Genomic DNA, 24,063 nt, shown 5'->3' with positions numbered 1-24,063 from the left:
TTGAAGGCAGCTCGTTTGGTACTTGCTCTGAAACGACAAATGAAGGCCCATGTTCTTGAGGGGCCCTTCCTTGACTCTGTATCCTAGTCCAGGGAGTTTATAAATGCCAGCAAGGAGTCAATAAATATAGTAAATGAGTTTTATAAATATAAAAAAGTCTTCCTTCTTAAGTCCTTTCTGCAGAGCCCCGTCTCTACCCCACCTTTCCCAAAGGTGTTATTGACAACTGCACCCATGAAAACAGTGGGGATAACGACCTTCTAAGCAACCCATTGATATATTTGCATTCAGCAGGGGTATTTTGTCTATTTTCTTTTAGATCATCTCAACTTCAGTCTCTTGGAACGACTCACTGGTGACAGTCAAAAGTAAGTGTACATTTTAATTTTTCTTTCAATCAACTGTAAATGGAAATTGCCGTTTTGTTCAGTGGTTTTCATGCGAGAGAAGTTCAGTCAAATATTTTATCAGTGAATAATAGCACAATGAATGGGAGTTTCCTAGGTAGGAAAAGATAGTAAAGCCCCTCTTTAAAATTTGTGGAAAGGATAATGATAGAATGGAAGTAAATAAGGCACTACCTACCATCCTGTAGCATAATAAAGTATATTTGCAGCCACAAAGTGGAATAATTTTTGTTTTTAATTTCATGAATTTATTTTTTATTTTAGTATAGTTAGTATGCAATTTTATGTTGGTTAGATTCATATCAAGTGTGTGATACAGTGATTGGACACTTTATACCTCACAGAGTGATCACCCCACCAATTCCAGTCAGCCTCTGTCCTCATGTGGACACCGGCTGCATCCCAGGCAGCTTACAGACCCTCTCAAGAGCCCATTTACAACAGCCGCTTCCTTTGTTTTAAATGAGACACAGCCCAAGAAGTATCTTAAATTGCATTAAGCAGTAATTAACATCTAGCAGAGAGTTTGGCACCTAATGAGCACATAATAGATAGTAGTTAGAGAATAAGTAGGTAGATTAATTAATTCATCAATTTTATGCTTTGTGAGGTCCTCACCACCATGAGGCCACGTGGTACAATGCTTAGTGCCCCAAATCCGGAGATGCTTGGCGTCAGTTCCCGGCCCTTCCGCTTCCCAGCTGCACGGTTCTGTGCACGTGTCCCAACCTCTCAGGGCCTCTGTGTTTCTGTCTAGAAAATGGGGCTACTAATACTACCTATCTTCTTGTTATCAAGTTGTCACAAGGATTAAATGAGTTAATATTTTTAAATGTTTTATTAATGCCCGGCACATAATAATGTCTGTAAAAATGTTTGTTGAATAAATTAAAATAAATTGGCATACAGGGACACTCCAAGGTCCCATATAAGAGACTGAAAAACTGGTTTGGCCTAGAAGCAAAGACACTTCAGTGACAATAAACACAACCTTCCACTCAAGGCTTGGCTTCCAGTGACCGTTCCCTGATAAAAGGAACCAGAGCTCTTGGGAGAAATGGCTGATTTAAGACTGTGGCAAGAAATGTGCAAGATGAGCCTGGAGTATTTTATATAGTGCCAGGGAGTAAGGAGGTGCTAAAAGAAAGACCACGATAGTGTATTAACACTGGTGAGTGCAACATAGGGTGAGTCACAAGGGTAGAAAGTGCTCCCAGCGGCCGAAGCTGGAACACTTTGAGCAATGAAGTAAATAAATTCATATTGGGATATAACCCAAAGTAGACTGTAAATATCTCTACTGATATAAGTAAATGATTGGATAAACATTTGAGGAGGCTGGAGAGCTCTCCCATGCAGAATTCCAAAGAATGTATGTGGAATACTCTGGTTTTTAGGAGGGAAAGCATTACTCCAAATGGGGGCTGCACACAGTGACTCCTTTTCAAAGAGCACAGAATAGAAAGAGAGGAATAAAAGAGTGCCTAACCGTAGGCAAGCTGACAAATACCACCTCAGACCAGGTGACCCCGGTTGGCATCGGCAGTGCTGTGTGGTGTTGGTAGCAGGTGTGCTCGGTATGACGTGATGACAATGGCACGTTGCCTCCGTGGCCTTTCTCTCTGCAATACATAACCGCAGTCTACTGAGGAGAGAAACACAAGACAGATTCTCATAGAAGCACGTCCTGTAAATCAGGCCTGGCTTGTGGTCCTCAAACCTCTCCAGGTCATCCCAAAACAAAGGAAGCCTGGGAAAGTATGACAACCAAGTCAAACCTAAGGTGACCTGATAACTAATTGTTATGTGGTGTCCTGGACGAGACCCTGGAACAGGAAAAAGGCACTAAGTAAAAAATAAGGAAATAGGAATAAAGTATGGAGTTTAGTGGATAATCAGGGAGCAGCACTGGTTTGTTAACTGTGAAAAATGTACCATACTAATGTAAGATATTATTCATAGTGGAAACCGGGTGTGGAATATACAGGAATGCTATACTGTCCTCACAGTACTTCTCTAAATCTAGAACTGTTTGCAAAGCAAAAGTTTATTTAAAAGCAATGAAGTGCACACTTTTTAAAAACTGGTTTGGAGGTATACTCGTCCAATTTTCGAGCACCTGTGAAATAATAGTGTTTTGAAAATTGACGAACTCATTTATGTTTTGAGACTCATACATGGAGAATTATATTCTGCATTAAAAGCTTTGATTTGGATAAAGGTGTGCATATCTATAAAGCATTCTGTGATATTTCTGCAGCCCGCAAAAGGAGGGAGAATATAACAACTGGCTACACAAAACCTTTTTGCAAGGATACTTGTTATTGGAGTTCCAAGCAGAGGATGACGTGTGCATTAGTTATAGATTACAGCATAACAAATTAGTACAAACGAGTGGTCTGAAACAACATGTAATTAAATGTTACCCCACAGTGTCTACGGATCAGGACTCTGGGTGCAGCTTTAGATGGGTCCTCTACTTGGGGGCTCATGAAGATGCCATCGAGATTTTGGCTGGGCTGCATTTCTTTTTGAACTTTGGGTTTTATTGTTTGTTTTAGTTTTCCTTCTAAGAACATGTGGTGGTTGGCGGAATTCAGGTGAGCTTGTAGGACTGAGGTCCCCTGTTTTCTTGCTGGGTGTCACCTGGGGAGTTCTCATCTGCTAGGTGTTGTGCACATTTCTGTCCATGTGGCTGCTCGCTTCTTACAGGCCCCGTTACAACGTGGCAGCTTCAGGCCAGCAGGGGAATGTCTCACCCCATCCCACTGGGATGGGGTCTTCCATATGGTGACCTGTTCAGGGAGCCACTATCCTTTTGGTGTTGCTGCATTCTGCTGGCTGGAAACAAGTCGGGGTTGTGCCTGCACTCTCGGGGAGGGGATTGTGTGAGAGATTGCGTGAGGGTGTGACTGACTAAGGGTCACTTAAGGGCGTGCTGGCTGTAATGGGACAGGTTCGAAACAGACACAGGCAGCTGGGCGTTGGGATGGCCACTGTGCACGAACAAACTACAGATGAGGAAGGCAGGTAGAGAATGCTTGCTTCTTGCTTTCAGGCAAACTGAGGCTCGAGGTAAATAATTTATTTCATCCCTGCCCCTCTCTCCTACTCCTTCCCCCACATGATTATATGTAAACTATTCCTCCTCAAAGTTATCCAGTATGAGTTCTGATTATTTGAAGATGAAGAAGTCAGAGAAAAATATTGGAGATAGCCCATTAGGACATCAGCACTGTCCTGACTAGTGTTTTGTTTTTGTTTTTAGCAGTGAAGATATTTGCACCAAAATGTGTTCTCAATTTGATGGCAATAACATTTATACACTTTAAGAAGCTTCCTTATAAAAGTTTAAATAAAATAGTCATATCTTAAACTGTTCATGACATAATTTTTTCTTAAATCCTTACCTGAGGACATACTTTCATTGCTTTTAGAAAGAGAGGAAGGGGGAGAGGGACAGAGAGAAACATTGATGTGAGAGAGAAACATGGGTTGCCTCCTGCATGCGCCCAGACTGGGATCAAATGGGCAATGTAGGTATGTGCCCTGACTGAGAATCGAACCCACAGCCAACAGCTCAGTCATGGGATGATCCCCCAACCAACTGAGCCACACTTGCTAGGGCTCATGACTTACTGTGTTTTCCATTTTTGAGAATGTTTACTTTTTTAATACTTAGGTTTTAAAATTCTGTCTAATAATTATGAATAGGGTAATAATATTTAGGTTGTATTTTTTTGCATTTTACATGATGATGATAAATTTATCTATTTAAAATATATTGAATACTCACTTTCACCCATTTCTTTTCATGGATTCTGAATCCTTTTCTTATAAAATGTTAAAAACAGAAATACTGGTATTGGCATTTTGTCACAGTATCATAATCCCCACTGAGATTTTTATGAATTCAAATAGTTATTTTTTCCTGATTGTTCTTAGAACACCAAAATGTCCCCGAAATGCTAACTTTCGGCCCTGGAGCTGCATGAACCAAGCTGCCATGTACATCTGGAAATGCAGCACAGGCATTCTTTGTTCGAGAGGGTCTGAGCCTGGCTGTTGGTTCAGATACTGCGACCACTGTGTCCGTGCATCTCCACGGCGGGGACTGCAAATCACAGACCCTTGCCGTTCCTGTGTCAGATGCGCAGCCACCTTGAGGGAAATGGGCCGGTTGTGGAAACGTAGCTCCTTAGCAGCTGAGCTGAAATTCAAAGGGAATCTATGCTGCAGTAATTCAATTAAGAAAGGAAGGAGTTCTTGGTCAACTCCTTCCTCACCCTTCACCTTTCCTCACCCTTCACCTTTCTCAGGTCTCTTCTTACATATTATATATTTATATATTTCTTCTGCTCACTCAAGACTAAGCCTTAAGCTGTGGTCATTTGTTTCTCTTATGCCAGTGGTACAAAGGGTGCTTATTCAGAGCAGTGAGGACATAATCATCTGTAGCTATTGGTAAAATAACTCTTTTAGCAAATAAAGGTCAAAGCTTGCTTGCTTGCTTCCTTTCTTCCTTATAGTTGTTTTCTTTGTAAGAATTAAATAAAGGCATCTTTTTAAAGAACACAACATAAGTTAGAGTAAACAGAAGTAACCTTTCCTGCTTGCGAAGGGAGGGAGTATTCAGTGAAAGCGCAGAAGAAGAGCATTTGTCTTTGGTTGGAAGGTCACAGGATAAAGCCGTTCTTTATCAGAGCTGAGTCCAGCGGAAAGTCTTGGAATCTTTCAAGGTCGTTGGCCTGTGGTAGTCATCAGATCTCTTTCCCACAGAAAGAGTTGAAGGATTTAGATTTGCCTGATGGTTTCATTAGATTTATTTTCCATGTGTCTTAATATATCAATCTGGTACTTTCACCCATTACTGAAATCCTACATTTATTTATTTTGCATCATGGTGATGAAGTCCAAATCGGATTTCCTTGCTGGGGAGTGCTGTGCTGGCGGTAGGTCATGGTCATCTGGGTCTTCTCTTGGCATGACAGACGTTCGCCGACTTATTCGTTATATCTCTTTATTTGGTACTGTCCTTGGGGCCCTGTGGCCCCGGGGAAGCCGACACCACCTCCTTCCTCCCACCCTGAGCTCTCCTTTTCCCGAGTTCTCTGTCATACATGTGTTTTGTGCTTGGTCATTCTGCTTATCTTATTCACCCATTGTTTGCTATCGATATATATTTTTTCTCCACAGAGACTGTAAGCTCTTTGAGGTCAAGGATCCTGTCTTTTTGTCTCTTATGGCTCCACAGTGCTCAGGATCCTCGGCACTCGATGAGCGCCTGCCACCTCCTTCGTGCCTCCAACTCTTACACCTGATCCAGAGAGTGTTTTCTCATATCAAGAGAAGTACGGGCCTCCCATCTGTCTTGCCCAGAGCTGGGGGCCACAGAGGTGGGGTGAGCCAAACAAAACATCCTCCACTCCTTTTAGAACCTCCCCCTCTCCTCTCAAAACCACCTGCCCATTCCCAGAGTTCCGGGCTCCTTTTTAGGCGTGTCCCTGGGGACTCATTCTCCAAGGCCTGACCCTCACTGAGGTCTCAGCTGAGGATGATCCCTCCTAGGCATGTTCTACGGGAGCGATCCCGAAGACCAGAAAGACTTCCAGGTCCAAAGGAATGCACGTCCAATGGTGAAATTCCAGGCACCATGATAGGCAACGGTGGAGATATTGTTAATCCATCCTTGTCTGGCCTCCCTTAAATCACACCACACAGGTAGATGCCTACGCTGCTTGCTCATAGGTCCACTTTGCCTGGGGATTATTAAAAGAATGCAAATGTTGATTGCTGTTCATATGGTACGAGTAACCCAGCAGGGCCTACATGTGCCCACAGAGGCAGACTGATGTACTGTTTAAGAACTTTTCTTATCACACATCCTGAGTACCACTCTCAGTTTTTTTACTTACCAGTTCTGTGGCCTTGTACAAGTTTCTAAAATATTCTGAGGCAACTTTTCTTCACCTATGACACCAGGATAACAAAGCCCATCCCAAAGATGCTATAAAAATTCAATGAGCTAAAGTATGGACCATTCTCAGCACATAAAGTAAATATATATGACAAGAGTGCCATTAATATAATGTGTAGAGCTAGGGAGGATTATAAATCCAAGCAAGACAGTTTGGAGGTCAGAGGCTGAGAACAGATACATAGAGCAAGACAGTAATGGGGTGGGGACGGATGCAGGAGATCTTGCTGGAAGAGGACGTCCTCACCTCCTCCAAGACCATGAGCGCCGTCTGGTATCTGTGCTGGCTTCGCCACAGGTACCCAGTCCCCTGGTCAGCTGGCCTGCAGAAGCGTTCTGGCTGTGGAAGCAGCCTGCTTGGGTGCACATTCTCTCCACAGGGCAGAGGGGGAAAGGTTGCTTCACCGCTTCTCGTAATCATTTCTGAGTCTCTCTCTTCCTCTTGGACTCTGAGGTCCTCCAAGCCAGGAGCTGACAGTTCATTCCTGTTATCCCCAGGCCACTGTTGAGAGCACATGCTCAGTGCCTAATTATCAGTAAGATGATTGAAAGATATAAGGTGCTGGATTTTTGCTGCACAACATCCAACGACATGAATGATCATATAAAGGGTTTACAAAGACTAAGTACAAGTATGTGAACATATCTTCCCTATATGCAAGAACATGATTCAGTCCCAGGAAAGATGGAAACCTCTGTGGTTCTCTGGAGCAGCACTGTTTGTGGGGTCACAGAAGAAAAAAGATGTGACTTAGGAACAGCCTTGCAACAGCCTTGAAAATACTGGTGGTTGTGCATGAAAGGAAAGACAAACAAACAAAACAGAAACAAATTAAACCCCCCAAAACATAGGACACTGGGAGAGAAGTCTGCGGAATCAAGCCTGATGCCCGAAGGGGTGAGTTGGCAGAGTGGACTCGGTCGTGGCGAATCCACCTGACTTGTGATTTCACACTTCTCTGGGCTTCTGCTGTCCCATGATATTCGGAGATGACCGTAGTCCCACCCCATCGGCCTTCTCCAAAGCAACGGTCTTTAAAAGCTGCATGTTTTCTTTCTCTTCTTGTCTACATCTTGCATCCTGCTGTTTACAAGATTGGTTCTGTTCTTGGGTGGTTAAGTTGTCAGAGTCTGAGCCCCTTCATTCGGGGGAAGCCTGGCTGCCCTATGGGATCCCAGTGCAGTGTGGCATCTCCCAGTGAAAGAGGCATGTAGCGTTTAGGAGCTTTTGACCAGCTGTGAAACTTCTGCGCATTCAAGTACATTAAACGCTTGAAAGGGCCTGCTATGCATCTCATTGCAGAGATATAACACCAGGCGCGACTTCTCACGTGCACTGATGCCCCCTTAGAAGTTGCCTGGAGTAACATGAGCTCTCATTTATTTCCAGAGTGGGGTGCTTGCCCTCTTCTCTGCAGATTTGGGATGGAAACGATGTCTGCATGCTTCCTGCCCCTTCTGCCTGCTCCTGCATCCTGTCCTCACTTTGGTCTGCTCTTCCTTCTCCATCTGAGTGGTCTCTGCTGGGCCTTGTGTTCAGACGCTGCTGCTCCTGATCACGACATGGCAGTGACACCTGGGACAAGTGGGAACTGGACATTGGAAATAATTCCTTTTGCTTTCGTGGAACATGGAGTCCCGAAAGGGGGTTGGGGATTGAGTGGAAGTTGCTTTAATTATAATTGTAGTTGCTATAATTATAATTGTTTAAATTACAATTACAATGGCTCCCCACACCAAGAGGAACGGTCCTTGGCAAAGTGGTAAAGCGGGCCGAGATGGGCCTTCCCTTCTGTGCCTCTTCACGGCTTCGTCCTCCCAGGTCTCCTAACATCCTAGAGGCAACACCGTTCCCTACTTCTGGTGCCCCTGTTTTCCTAGACTGTCCTCATCAGGAGCTAGTTCTCAATACTCAGTCCCCTTCTCCTGGGTGCTGACTTCTAGCTCCCCAGATATCCCCCCTCTGGGGTGCTCACTGTGGTGGGCACATGGGTGATCTTGGTCAAAGTTGCCTATGCTGGCGATGCTCCTCTGGGGCAGAACAGGTGGGATGAAAAGCACAGCTCTCCAGACGTCGGATGATCTGACTTTTTGATTCTAGTTTTGCCACTCATTAGCTGAGGACCTTAGGTTACATTACTTAACCTTTCGGAGCATGTCCTCACCCATGTACTGGAATTGATGAGTCCATACTGTCACGTCTTAAATATGAGATTTTTTTACCTCCCAGGAGAATCATACACCTCAAATGAGATGAAACATTTGACAAATTTTTATATATGAGAGGTTCTGTGCAAATGTAAGTTAAGAAGGCCAGAAAGTGTTGTAACCATGTTCAGAATGTTAGCTTCTTGAGAGATAACGTGATGGAGCAGAAAGCTTCGGCCTGGCTTTAATGTTGTCTACAGTCTCCGTCTGCGAGCCTTCATTTCCTCATTCCTACAGAAGAACGCGATCAAACCTCACGGGACTCTCGTGAACGTTCAGCCACTCCTGGATTGGGAGTTGAGGTGGCTGGGAGGCTGGAGGAGTCATTCATAAAAATAGAGAAGCCAGGTAGAAGAGCAGATTTGAGGGTCAAAAATAAGATTAGTTTTACATAAAATGAATTCAAGATTCTGTAAAATACCCAATGAAAAACAGAGAAATGCAAGGGAGAGAGAAAGAGAGGGAGAGAGAGCGGGATGGTGCTGGAAATGAAGATTTAGGAATTATCTGACAAAAGATAACTATTGAAGCTGTGGGCATAGAAGCATCAATACAGAAGGAAGTTGGAGGAAATGAACCCTGAAGAAACAACTGCGGTAGCACTGCCAGATAAAATACAGGATGCTCAGTTAAAATTGAATTTCAGGTTGGCAAAGTATCACGTTTAGAATAAGAATGCCCTGTGTGATATTTAGGACATACTTTTACTAAAAAATATTTGTTTTTGATCTGAAATTCAAATTTACCTGGGCATTCTGTGTTTTTATTTGCTAGGTCAGAGCAACCCTAGAGGGTGGGGATTGCCCGTAGTTATGGGATGGCCAGGAGAAGAGGAGATGGTGGGAGAGTCTGGAGTGGAGAGACAGATCCCAGGAAAGCTAAGCTATGGTGCCATCAGGGAATCAAGGACAGAGTGGATTTTGGGAGGGCTGAGCAAAAAGGTTGAGGTCATTGCATTTGGCAACTTGGGAATCATTAGGGACTTTGGAGAAAGCAGATGGAGGATGAGTTGCAATAGAGTTAAGGAGTAAATAAAGTAAGGGAGAGGGAAATAATGAGTGCAGACCCTTCTTTTAGGTAGTATGAAGAAGAGAAGGAGGGAGATGGGATGGTAAAGGGTAAACAAATAAAAGGCAGGCTTGCAAGGCTAGAGAGACTGAGCCTGTCCTCCAGCTTTGCAGAGGAGCCCAGAGAGGTGGCATCCTGGAGATGCAAGAGGAGTGATGGGGATGGGACGGGGTGAGCTCTGGGTGATGGAGGGAGGGACAATCAGGATGGAAGTGGAGGAAAGTGGACGAAAGTTAACCTTTGCCTGGTGGGTGCTCCATCCTCCTCCTGGTAATGAAGGAAAGAGGGGGTGATGATAAGATGTGCAGGTTTTCAGAGTGTGGCAGAACAAGGGAGGCTTTTTATTTCCTTTTGCTGTCTGACCATGGCATTGAGATTGCATTTATGGGGGAGGGATTAGGGCAACAGAAGAAGACTCAGACACAAAATATTCTGCCTTTTCTGATTGTGCAGATCTGACAAGAGCTCAGAAGGTTGGTATAATTCATCCAAGCGGGAACCATTTTGCTCCCTCGTGTTGTGTCTTCCCCCAGCTCTCGAGAGCCGTATTGATTCATAACATCATTAAATGGCTCACCGGGGAAGAGAAAATGACAGAGACAGAATTGAACAGACTTTCACTCCTCTATTTTGTTAAGCCAGGAGACTCTGGCCATGAAAAGATCAGGGTCATTTATCCATGCCCCTAGTGCTGGCGGTGGGGTGGGGGACAGCAAGAGTGCCCAGCAGAGGGCATTTCTGGGGGCATGAAGAACTCTAGTCTGCGAATTCCTGTCTATACCATGCAGATTGTGTCATGGGGCGCTAATGGCTTTGCCCTATCACACCCAGCATACCAGAGACTCACAGATGCACAGGTGATGCACACTGATTTTAGCCGCTTTCGGCTCTCTGGGAGCTTAGGTCAAAAGATGGCCAGGCTGCTCTGCAGAAGGAGAGGATGAGGTTGAGGAGCAAAGCAGCCTGCAGTTTCTTAGCTTCTTTTCCTCATTTGCAGCACAAGGAGAGAGCCATTTGTCAGGCTGCAGAAGCCTGAGAAAGCTGAGAGAGAGAGAGAGAGAGAGAGAGAGAGGGAGAGGGAGAGGGAGAGGGAGAGAGATTCAGATCTCAGGGAGGGGCAGGGTGGGTGCCGTCTGCCTGGGGAAGCTCTTGGTGCCTCCACGCCCAGAGAACACTGACACTTCCAGCCCCTTCTCCACAGCCTTCCTTCTCACCTGCATCCTCGGTAATACAGAGAAACAAATGAAATTCCTAAAGGTAGACTACTTCTGCTTAGCTATTTTTAGTATTTGTTAGTATTTATCAAGCTTTTCAGTGTTCGTCTGCCCTCGCACCCATCTCTCTTCCTGCCTCTGTGTGCTGGGCTTGGGATGGAAGGAACATGTGTAGCAAGCAGCTGGTGGCCTGATACGAGCATCTCCTAGAGAGGAGAGACTGTGGGCCTATCAAATTGACCTCCCGCACCCGCAGGCTGAAGAGAAAAAAAGTCTGCCTTCCGTTGGCATTGGAGGGCAATACAAGTGGTGATGAAAATGAGCATATCTAGGTGGTGTTTAATTAGGTCCAGGGCCCTAGTCAAGGAGCTGGGGTAGAGAATCCACACAGGCATGGAGGTCATAACACACGCAGGGTGATTTGGAAGCCAGGCAAATAAGTAGAAAGCCACAGGATGTGAGAGAAAAAGATAAAAATCCATGCAAGACTCTAGGACCTGAGTGAGCTGAAGGGCTGACGTAACGAGAGGTGGGGTGGCACTGAAGAGGCCAGAGGATGGATGGTAGCCCAGGAAGTGATGGCTTCATGCTGAAACACTGCTTGTTCCTGCCTCAACTGCCTGCCCTGTCTCCTGGAGGCGACCGTGCCCAGAGCAGCCTCGTTGCCCTGGAGAGAAGCTCCTGGGGATGTGTCCTCACAAAGGGCCACTGAGTGGAAGCAAGGCCAGTCCAAATGTGCGTCACAAGGGTCAGCGTGGCCATCGGACCCCCTGCCTGCTTATTAACGTATTCGTGGATTAGAAAGCAGAAGAGAGTTGTTTCTTTTTGCAGCTGAAGAAAAAAGTTTTGCCTTGATTTTTGTCATCTTTTTAAATCTTACTATCTTTTTGATAATAAAGGAAGTCAACAAGAATTCAACGAATGGGCTCCGCAGTAAAATGAAGGGGACAGAGAAAAGAATCAGTGAAGTTGTAGATAAAATTCAGGACTGACCCTATCCAAATGACAGAGAAAATAGACTGAAAGCGGAAAAAAACAAAAAGGACAAAACCTCAGGGGACCTATGGGGACATGGAAATTGGCTAACGCGTGTCACCGACACCCTGGAAGGAGAGAGAGAGGACAAGGTTGAAAGAGTGTTTGAAGAAACGATGGCTGGAAGCTTCTCAGATGTGACAGAAGACACAAACCTGTAGCATCGAGAAGCTGAGTGAACACCTAACAGGATTAACCCAAAGAAGCCCACACTCAGGCACATAGCAGTCAGACTTCTGAAAAATAATGTCACAGAAACGATTTTAAAAGCAGCAAGAGAAAAAAACAAGAACTGATCTGCAGGGGCGAATCTATTAGAAGGAGAGGGGCTTTCTCCTCAGAAACCACGGAGGCCAGAGGAAGTGGCAGACTGTGTTTTAAATGCTGAAAGAAAAGAGCCGTCAACTCAGAATTCTAAATCCGGGGAAAACATCCTTCAGGAAAGAAGGAGAGAGCATGGCATTCTCAGCTGAAGGAAAACCTAGAAATTTGTCCCCAGCAGACTTATGTGAAAGCAATAGCTAAAGGAAGTTCTCTAAAAAATGAAGCAATACAAGAGGGAACCTTAAAATGCCAGGAGAAAGAAAGAATAATGCAAAGAGTAAAACATGGAAGTACACACAATTAACTTTCCTTTTCCTAAGTGATCCAAACTGTATGTAATGATTGAAGAAAAAATTATAACACTGACTGATGTGACTGTCAATGTGTGTAGAGAAAATATTTAAGAAAATTATTTTATAGACGAGGGAGAGTAAAGGGATAGAGAGCGAGGTAAGGATTTTATTTCAACTGGTATGATATCCACAACAATATGCTTTTGTAAGTTATGTACATTTAATGTAATATGGAAAGCAAACATTAAACAAAGCTAGACAGCCCTGGCTGGGTGGCTCAGTTGGTTGGACTGTTGTCCCATACACCAAAATTTTGCAGGTTCGATTCCCTGTGGGGGCACTTACCCAGTCATAGTTTCAGTCCCTGGTCCACACGCGCAGGAGGAAACGAACCCATCTTTCTCTCTCATTGATGTCTCTCTCCCTCCCCCCACTTCCTGTCTCTCTAAAAGCAATAAAAAACACATCCTCTGATGAGGATTTTTAAAAGCTATACAAAGAGCTATTTGAAAAACTGTACTAAAAAAGCTAGATAAATAAAAACGGAATTCTAAGAAATGTCTGAGTACCCACACTGAGGTTGGAAATGAAAATAAAGAAAGAGAAAATAGAGAACAACGAGACAAAAAGTAAAACATCAGGCTTAGGCCAAATATACCAGTAATTACTTAAGTGTAAATGGTCTAAATATACAAAATATAAGACAGATTGACACAGTGGATTAAAAAAATGATCCAACCACATTCTATCTACAAAAAAACTGCCTTAAATTGTAATAATAGAAGAGGGTGAAAGTTAAAAGATGCAAAAAGATTTACGAAGCAAACATTCATCTAAAGCTAGAAGGAGGGGCGGTATTGAAAGTGGGGTACGGAAGACTTCGGAGCAAGGAAACGAAAAAGGCCGCCGGGGCCGTGGAGAGACATCACGTAATGAATGGTGAGAGGGTCGATCCGCTGGAATGTACCTACGCGGCGAATGTACATACTTTGCATGCACTTCCGTAATATGTACCAAACAACAGAGGAAAATACGTGGGATAAAAACTGATGAGACTGAAGAAATGAACACATCTGCAGTTAGAACTGGAAACTTCAGCACCGCTCCCTCGACAGCTGAACGGAGGACCAACAAGTGCAGAGAACACAGGAACACCGATCCAGCTCCCGTTGATAGAATCCACCAACAGCAGCAGAAAGGACATGCTTTTCAGGCACCACAAAATATACACCAAGATAAACCATAAATCAAACCTCTTCAGATTTAAAAGAATTCAAATTGGGAGGAAAATGTATAGCACTAAATACTTAGATTAGAAAAGAGGGAAAGTCTCAAATCAATAATACAAGTTCTCTGCTCCAGAAACTAGTTTTCTAAGAAACTAGAGAACAAGAGCAAAATAAACCCAAAGGAAGTATCAGGAAGGACCTCATAAAGAACAGAGGTCAATAAAATTGACAAGAGAAAAACAGTAGAGAAAGTAGATCAAACAAAAAACTCATTCTCTGAAAAAACCAACAGCTGAAAAACCTCCAGCAGCACTGTGGAGAAGAGAACAGACACAAATCACCGAGCTGGAATCCAAAATGTAACATCAGGGCAGACTGGCAGACATCAAAAGGGTCACAAGGGAGTTTTTACAGAAAACTCTCCACGATGGAGTTTCACAACTTATATAAAATGGGACAATTTCCCAGCAAGCACGAAATACCATAACTCACCATATAAAATAATATGAATAGCTGTATAACTAAGGAAATTAAGTTAGTAACTTAGAACTCCCCAAACAGACAATTGGCAGACCCAAAGAGTTACCCTGGAAAATTCTACCAAATATTTAGAGAAGAATTAAGTATTAATCCTATAAATCTCTTCCGGAAAATAGAAGAGGAGGGAATAATTCCCAATTCATTTTATAAAGCTACTCTGACACCACAACTCGAAAAAGACAGTGCCCCATGGGACAACAACATGACTCTCAAGTTTTCCATAACAAAGTATTGTCACACAGCATTCAGCAATATATTGAATATGAAAATAGTTATATACCACAACAAAATGGGGTTTATTCTGGGGATGCAAGGCTATTTACTTAATTGAAAAGCAATCAATATAGTCCACCATATAAACAATCTAAAAAAATTGCAGCTGCACTAATTGAAGGAGAATAATCATTTGACAAAATTCAACTAGCTATTCATGACTTTTTTTTTAAAAAAAACCTCTCAGAAAAATAGTAGAGAAGAACTTCCTGAAACTGATACAGAATGTTTATAAAAGACCTGCATCTATCAAGTACTGGAAATTCTACACAGTGAGATAAAGGAGAGAAACCAGAAGGCGTACAGACCAGAAAGGAACGGAGCTGTTCTTTGCAGATGCCGTGAGGTCTGCTAGAAAAATCCAATGGAATCTACAAAAAATCCTCCCTATGTATTTCCATATGCTAGCAATGTATACATGGATGCTGAAATTAAATATACAGTGTCACTTATAATTGCTCAAAACATGAAATACTTATGTGTAAACCTAACAAAACATGCACACAGTTTGTATGTTCAAAACTGCAAAATGCCAGTGAAAGGAATCAAAGAAGTTCTAAATACATGGAGTGACATACTGTACTTATAAATTGGAAGATTCAGCATAGTAAAGACATCGGTTGTCCCCAAATTGATATGCACTTTTAATGTAATTGTTATAATAATTTCAGCAAAGAGTTTTTTAGATACAGACAAGATTATTCTGAAAATGTATATGAAAAGGGAAAAAAGGTGCAATAGGATGTCTAACAATTTTGAAAAAGAAGAATAAAGTAGGAGGAATTGATCTACTGATTTCAAGACACATTATATAGCTACAGTAGTCGAGACCGTGGAGAATTAGCAGAGGGAGAGGCACAGATGAATGGAACAAAATACAGAACCTGGAGATAGCCACATATAAGCAGAGCCAACTGATTTTTGACAACTATCCAAAGCAATTCAGTGGAGGAAAGACATTTTATTTTTTTTCAGCAGATGGTGCTGGAGCGATTGGGTATCCATGGGCAAAACAAACAAACAACAAAAACACCTTGTACAGCACAAAATAGATTGTAGATTTAAATGTAAAACATAAACTATGAAACTTTTAGATGAAGTGTAAGAGAAAACTTTAGAAGCTTCCTCCATGCAAGTTCTTAAAACATGGTATCAGAGACATGATCTCTAAAAGAAAAAATAAATAAATTGGACTTTATGCAAATTAAAAATATTTGTCCCATGAATGACTCTGAAGGAGATGAAAAGATAAGCTACAGACTTAAAGAAAATATTTGCAAAACACATACCTGATGAAAGACTCATATTTACATTGTACAAAGGACTCAAAACTCAACCGTTAAAAAGGAAACAATTCTATTAGAGAATAAGCAAAAAAAATATATAAGGAGACATTCTACTGAAAAGAATATATAGATGGCAAATCAGCACATGAAAAGATAACCACTACTAGCTATTAACACCACTAGCTATTAGGGAAATGCAAATGAAGACCATGATGAGCTATCTCTACACACTCATTAGAAAAACTAAAATAGAAAATAGCAAGGATGCCATATGCTGACAAGGATGCAGAAAAACTGAATCTCTCATACACTGATGGTTAAAATGGTATAGTCACTCTAAGAAATAGTTGGGCAGGTTTTTTTACATTATATTTTATTTATTATGCCATTACAGTTGTCCCAGAGTTGGGCAGTTTTTAAAAAACTGAACATAAATCTATCATATGACCCAGCATCACCCTCTTGTGATTTATCCCAGAGAAATAAAAATGTATATCCACACACACAAAAAAAACCCTGTGTGCAGTTTCTCCTGGAAGATTTATTTGTAATAGCCCAAAACAACTAAAATGCCGTACAATGGTGGTCAAAGAAACTGTGATACATTCAAGCCACAGAATATTCTTCAGCAATAAAAGAAGACAACACTGGGGGATGCAACAACTTAGGTAGATCTTGAGAGCATTATGCTGAGTAAACAAACAAACAAATGAACAAAAATGCCAATATCAAAAAGCCACATAATGTATGGTTCAACTGATCACCATTCTAGAAATGACCAAAAGATGGAGAACAGGTCAGTGCTGTCTAGGGATAGGGCTGGGGCAGAGGGATGACTGTGAGTACAGAATGGCGGTAAGAAGGAGTTCTGTGCAGTAAGGGGCAGTTCTGTGTCTTGATTACAGTGGAGGCTACGTGAAGTCTCCATGTGATAAAATGATTATAGAACTGTAAAAAAAGAGTATCACACATGTGTTTGCTGAAACAAAAATATTCTTAGGTTTTGCTGATCTTGAGCTTCATTTACTAAAAACTGGCATCATTTGTATGTAGTTACCTGATACTTGCTTTTTTTTACATTCATTAGATTTCTAAGGTTCATCTAAGCTGTTGCATACAGCTGTGATTTATTGATTTTTCCCTGTTGTCTAATATTTTATCGGATCATTGTGACTCAGTTCATTTGCTCTCCTGTCAGTGGGCATTTGCGTTAAATACGGCTTTTTGCTATTTTGAGTAGAGCTGTTAAAACACTTTGTGTGTGTCTTCCCGTGCAAATATACAAGTTTCTCTGGAGAATAAAGGTGGGGGGTGGGGTTGCTCAATTGGAGGATATGTAAACATTCATCTTGGTAAGATTCATGAGATGAGGTTAAATTGTTTGCAAGTGTTTGTGTGAACTTATACTCCCACCATCAGTTTAATTTGCACTTTTCTGATTACCAGTGAGGTTGTTCCCCTTTTTCTATGTTCATTTGCCATTTGTAATTTTCTCCTCTGGAACAGTGTGTCAGATCTCTTGCTCATTTTTCTATTGTGTTGTCTTTCTCTTACTGATCTGTCACATTTCTTTATATGACCTGAATACCGGTCTTTTATTGATTTTACGTGTTGCAAACTGGTCTCAGATATTGGCACATCTTTTGTTTTCTTTTGATAAATGGATCTGAATATTACAGTAAGAAAATAGTCAGCCTTTCCTTTTATGATTAACACTTCTGTGCCTTAAGAATTCCTTTCCCATTCAGAGACCAGAAAGATGGTTTTTTTTTCTTCAAGTTTTAACATTTTGCTTTTCACAATGAAGTCTTTAATCCCTCCGGAATTGATTTTTGGCTGTGACTCTGCCTTGACTTTTGGCTCAGTAAATTATTCCAGCCGTCATGCGAGTTCATCATCTTTTAATTCCAACTTCCCTGCCATGTATGGTTCTGATGCTTGCTCTGTCTCTTCCAATTGTGTTTCTTGCCCTTTGGTCTGCCTGGCAATTTTTTCTTGGTAGCCGGACATGATGTACCAGATACAAGGAAGTGCTGTACATAGATCCTCAGTGGTGACAAAATGGAAGATCAAATGTCAGAGCACTTGATATACCATAAAATGTATTTCGTAAACAAGGAGGAAAGATGCTGAGCTATTTTCTCAGAGAGCAAGTCTACTGTGACTCGGAAGTTTGACTGAATGTAAAGACTTGGGTAGTCATCTCTTGAACCTCAGTTCTTTCTGTTTCAGGCATCTTCCGACAGCCCCAGAGCTAGTGTTTTCCCGGGTGCACATCCTCCAGCACCAACCTCCAGATCCAGATTGTTGCTGAACGGTGTTTCTGTGCACACTTGTTGATTTTCTCCCCAGTATTCTTCCCCTGCACCCTTTCCCTTCCTCACAGTATCTTGAATGTCTTTCCACAAGATTTTTCTTCAGAATGATTCTACCCTCACCTCCAAGGATAAACCTTGCTTAATTTAAAGCCAGTCAGCACAGTTTGGTGGCTGGTTTAGCAGTGGGCAGTCTGAGCAACTCTGTCAGACCTAGACAGCCGGCATGCTACACTGTCCCCTTGGAAGGTGGATGTGTGGTCTTCAGCTGCTGTAGCCTTTATTTTTTGTACCAGGAGGGGAGGCAGCTGGGAGTTCAAGTCAATTTACAGAGAACACCTGTGCCGAAGAACTGCAGAGAATCAAATGGTAGTGTGAACCTCGGGCTTCCCAAACCAACCCTGCATCTGGGGTTTTCCCCCTACAGTTCAATGAACCAAAATATTTTCTTTTTTTTGTTATTTATTTGTGTCAGTGAATTTGAGTTGGGTTTTCTGTTATTCGTAGCCAAAAGATTGCTGAATGGTAGTTTCTATATATTTCAGGAAAAGTTATATACATTATTTTAATATGTTATTTATTATTTTAAATAATATATTACTTTATATATTACATAGTTTTATATATATAATTCCTACATGTGTGTATATATACATGAATTTATCCTGAAGTTTATAGTCCTTCCAGGATTAAGGCCATAAAGCTTGAACGTTACTAAGAATGCCTCTTCCTCCCTAGAATAAATTGCTTGCATAACACCTGTCTAAAAGACTTTAGAGTGTGAAATGCCAGGACATGAGCCTGCTGTTTTGGGGACTGTACCGATCACCTGCTGTGATACAGACAAAGACCAATTAGACTGAAATATGTCAGTGTTCTTGGAGGGATGTTTCCTGTTTCCTGTTTGTAAAGGCAGCTACAGAAGAATTAAACGCAACAGCCTTATGTAAACTGCTTAACTGGGCTGTCAAATCTGCAAGTAAAATATTCATTGATTATGAGTGGTCTCAGTTGCAGGGCCACAGAGCCGCTGGTGATAAAATCTGCCGCTGATAAAATCCGCCACGATACTGTGGGAGGCTCCGAGTCCTGAGGCTACACGTGACTGCGTACTGTGAGTTACTTTTCTCACCCCTCTGAATGCCTGAGTTTCAAACTGTGTAACTTATGACTCAGAATGCAAAGTTACTGCCTCCTAGTGAGGCTGTTGCCTGGTTCTATGTTTTGGTCTTTGGTGAATGGAATATGCTAGCTGACATCTGTCATTAAGGTTTTGCCGTGAGGTATACGTTTCCATTTTTAAGTCTTGATAAATTCATGTTACTGAGAAAGAAAACTGTGGCCCTGGTCTAAATTTTTATAATATTCTGCTCCCTTCTCTGGTGACTCTGATTACATAGAAACCTTATTTGAGTATAAGAAATTCACTTAAAAAAACAAAACAAGATAACTGATCATTTAAAAACCTGTCTTGCTTCCTGGCAAAAAAAAAATGGGTAATACGTACATGTACCTGCCCCTCCTTTCTTTCTCGATCTACTCATTTGGTGTGGGGAATTTAAGTGGATACTGGGCAGCAAGTGGAAGGGATGTTTTCTAATTCAGAAAAGGTCCTTCTGAAATTCTACTGCAGTATCATCCGGATGGCAGCGGCCACAGCGGTGCATTTTCTATTAAGACAGGAACCTTATTACTTTCTCAGTGTGTTGATGTGGGTCTCATAAGCCATCTCTTGGGATATTGAGGAAATTGGCTTTTCAGAAAGGGAAACCTGGTATATGAATTTTGTGGATATTTTCAAAATATGCTCCTGGCCCCAGATGAGAGCCAACCAAGATTTGGAAGCAAAGTATATGGCTTAGGCCCTGGCAATACATTTTGGGGGCTGTTTGTAAATGAAGCATAAAATTAATGTAATATTTACTTGGCCAAATAGTTTTATATGAGGATCAAATGACAGAAATAAAATAAACATGGGCAAGAATCAAACCTTGCTGTGTATTTTACTGATATTGCGGAGGAGGGAGGTAAGTTGATAGAAAAGGAAACATGAATGTGCTTCACTCGTCCCACTTCCTCTATCCCCTCCAAGTCTCTACGGCCTATTAGTAACTATCTGCTGAGCAACACGGCTCGCCTGAATGTCATAAGAAAGTGAAAGTGAAAAGTCTGTTTTCCAGATTTGGTAGGTCAGTCCTCTGAATGAGATCTGTCGAACAGTAAAGAAATATTTGAAGTTGTGCTAAGTAAAGTCTAAAGTTTGTTGTTTTTCCTCTCTCTTCTTGACATCGAGAATTAAGTCTCAGCCCAGTGCCTTTCTGCTGGAGGCCAAGACAGAATTGTGCATTGGAGTTGGTAGGGATGAGGCAGCCTGAGAGGCTGCTTCTTATAGATAGTGCTCTGGTCGAACTACTTATGACTGTCACAACCCTGAATACAGTCATAGCCATTGCATTAGTTTCTTGGATCTTTCTAATTTCAACTGAAGAATAATAAGAAAGCGCCAAAAGACAGTAAAGCAGGAGTGCAGTTCAATGTAAGAATCTTTTCCCGTGACCTGGAGGTGTAGGGGGTCGGTATGGCTGCTGTTGGCCTCTGGTCATTCTGCTCCTCCTCCAGCACCCAAGTCTCTCTTCTGTCAGTGATCTCAGGGACGGGTGACCCCTCCCTGGGGAGGCCCTTCTCGTGTGAGCCCCAAATACACTCTGCTTCACCTCTGGTTTATGTGGAACAAGGAGAGGCTGCAAGACTTCGTGCTGCAGATCAGAAGCATCTGCCAGACCCGAAGGAGGACCACTGGGATGAGAAATGGACAGGAAGGCTCTGAGGCAGTGATTGGGCCCCCGTCTGACTACTGTTAGCTTGTGAAGGGAGCAACCAAGGCCAGGATGAGGGTGACCCCTTTACTGGGGGCTAAACTTCCTGTCTCAGGCTTTCGAGAGGGTGGCTTCAGTTAGCAGCTTCTGCCCCAATTTCCTGGGATTTCTGGAATTTTATTTGAAGGGTTCCACACGTTTGAATAACAATTGCCTAGTGACAGAGGTCCTGGTAACCATAGGTACGGAAGATGTATGTAAAGAAACTATTTTAAGGTGAAGTATACAAATAAAATTCAGGCTTATAATTATTTCAGATTTGCTGTTGTCTTGGTGTCTCTCTTTAGCTCCTTTGGGCTGCAGTTGTTTATCTGGATCCTCGAGAATTCCGTGCTCTTCCCCAGGGCTTCCTATGTGACTGGCCCCTTAGTTACATGGGATTATACAGAATTATGGTTTTCTACAGTTCTCTGCATTAAAGACCTCTTTCTTGCTGCTCCTCCTCTTAAAAAAATATTGTCTTAATCCTCTTAGCTTAGGAGTTTGCTACTCTGTATCTTCAGTGTTCCATAAAGTCTTCTCTAACAAAAGCTCCTATTTTGTCAAACAGAGCATCTTTCACTCAGGAGCAGCAATGGGGAGAGATTACCTCAGAGGCTGTGAGTACGAGACACCAAATACTTAGAGGATAATTAAAATCTGTTTCCAGAGGTTTTAAAATACAGGCATAGGAACAAGTAAATGCTCATTATCCAAATAATTGATTTCCTGACCACCATTTTCCACCCGGCTATGTTCTTAATGCCAGAACAACTAATAAATTAAGTGAGAAAAAGAAAAAAAGCAAACTGCTTTTTTATTAGTATGTTGAAAACAGAATAGAAAGCAGTTGAGTTCTGAGCAATATTACAACAAGTTCTTTTAGGGCCATGTAGACTTCCGAGAATGCAGCTTGCAGTAGATAAATGATGGTCTCAGTTCACCAGGAAGTTTGATTAAGCACCTAACTTGAGTCCGAGGAAGGACGGTACAGTAGAACATGGACTCATAGACATGTACTCACGTATTCATACAGAATACATGGACTCATATATTTGGTAACAGATTGTGCTCCTGGAAACACAATGCATGTATTCATTCAATAAATACTGGTTGAGTGCTTGCGATCTGACAGGTGCCGTGCTAGACGATGGAGCTGTGAATGGGGAGCCAGGCAGATGTGGTTCTGCCTACAGCAAGGGGTATGGGGTGGGGCGAGACATCAAGCAAATAATTATTCCACAAATATATTTTACACCTGTGATAGGTCCTGTAATGAAAACCAGACCAAACCAAACATGAGAAACTATGAAACTATCCAACTCAGGCACGATACCTGGTTTAAGTGGTGAGCAGGGAATCCTCCTGCAGAAATTTGAAGGGGCTGGGGATGGAGAGGAGGATGCTCTGGGCAGAGGCTCTGAGACAGAAGAGCGTGGAGCTTCCTGGGAACTGAACCGAGGCCAGCGTTGCTGGGAGCAATGGGGGCGTGATGTGAGGGAAAACTGGAGGGGTGGCAGGGGCAGGTCATGAGAGACTCAGTAGGGAATGAGTGAATGGACGTGTATAGTTCATAACATGAAGTGAGTCCTGTTGCTGCCTGTCATTAGTGTGAGAATTAAAGAAGTCTGCAGTTGCATAATGACTCTGCTGTTTGGAAGAAAAATTCACTCATTCATTCACTCACTCGTTTAAACACAGACAAAATCCCCGTTCACATGGATTTTAACTTCCACTGGAACAAGCAGATAATATGCCAATAGGCAAATATATAGGTTTTATAGTAATTTTTTCTTTATGTGTAATTGGTGTCACTGGCTTTTAGATGGAATTTAAAAATAATTTCAAGTATTGTATGTATTGCGTCTAAGCGCATTTATTTCTTTGTTTAGTTACATGAAGTCATACGCTCTAGTGGTGCTAGGACAGCTGTTTTGTGCAGTACTCAATGCATAGTCAAAGACTTGGAGAAATCCCAAGAGAGGACAATAGAGGGAACCTGTGAAGTTTGTGTTAGTTCGTTCTGTTTCTGAGGAGCTAGTGGAGGTACTGCGACCCACCCTGCATCTCACAGCCTCTTCCTGGAGTGGGGGCGGCAGGTTGAGGGGACAGTGTAAAAACTTAGGTGAAAAATAGCTGAGACTAACACGGATTGAGAAAGATCCCAGGGAGAGTATTTCAGTCTTTCTGGTTCTTTTTACAGAAAGAGTTTAGTATATCTTCTTATACACTTAATCTATTTTTCTATTCCTTTTTAGAAAAAAGAGCTTAGTATATCTGCTCACATACTTAATATACTATATAGATTTTGCATATTTACTATCTCTACAAAAGGTTCACATTTTACAATCAATGTTCACGTTTAAGTAGAGGGATTCCTTTGCCACATCCCCAAAAGCTGTTACTTAGCTGATGATGCATCTTAACATCATCAGTGACTTACAGCTCCGAAAATACTACATATCTGGATCCTTGTTTGAGTTTTCACCCAGACCTGCCCTTTCTGGAGATCTGCTTGAACATGTCCTGAGGACAATGTTTGTGAATCTGTATATAACACAGTACCATTGATGGAATTCAATCTGTATGGGGCACCTTCAGGTCTTGCTTACAAAAATTGGGGGGTACTTCATTGTATCAAAAGGAGGCATAATAATGACCTGTTGTTTAAAAAATAGTATTTATTTAGTTTTAGAGGAGAAGAGAGAGAGAGAAAGAGAGGGAGAGAAACATCAACGTGTGGTTGCCTCTTGTGCACAACCCACTGGGGGCCCAGCCCACTACCTAGGCATGTGCCCTGACTGGGAATCGAACTAGTGACCCCTTGGTTCGCAGGCCAGCGCTCAATCCACTGATCCACACAAGCCAGGGTTAATGATCTGTTTCAATCTTCAGGGACTTCCTTGTTTCTGATTTTCAGATTGCATGAGTTAAAGTGATTTTCACATATGCCAAGAGGGAGGATGGAAATGCTGTCCATGTGATTCTTTATTTGGTACAGGGCTTCCCAACTGTAACACCGTTGACACTTGGGACCAG

The 24,063-nt window shown here is 42.2% G+C and overlaps 1 protein-coding gene across 2 annotated transcripts in view; it reads left to right on the top strand.

Moving 5' to 3' along the window:
* The window catches only part of NCALD (neurocalcin delta), a 341,169-nt gene that overhangs the window by 181,734 nt on the left and 135,372 nt on the right, over nt 1-24,063 (top strand). The window contains exons 3-4 of one of the 2 annotated variants that reach the window (XM_028533999.2): nt 320-368; nt 19,181-19,283. The gene's annotated coding sequence lies outside the window, so the exon portion shown is untranslated. The remainder of the gene's footprint in view (nt 1-319; nt 369-19,180; nt 19,284-24,063) is intronic. The other variant, XM_036031320.1, reaches the window with a different exon arrangement.

Source organism: Phyllostomus discolor, chromosome 7 (assembly GCF_004126475.2).
Source record: "Phyllostomus discolor isolate MPI-MPIP mPhyDis1 chromosome 7, mPhyDis1.pri.v3, whole genome shotgun sequence".
NCBI classification, from domain to species: Eukaryota; Metazoa; Chordata; class Mammalia; order Chiroptera; family Phyllostomidae; genus Phyllostomus; species Phyllostomus discolor.
The sequence above is the reverse complement of the archived record's forward strand: the minus strand, read 5'-3'. Positions and strand labels throughout refer to the sequence as shown.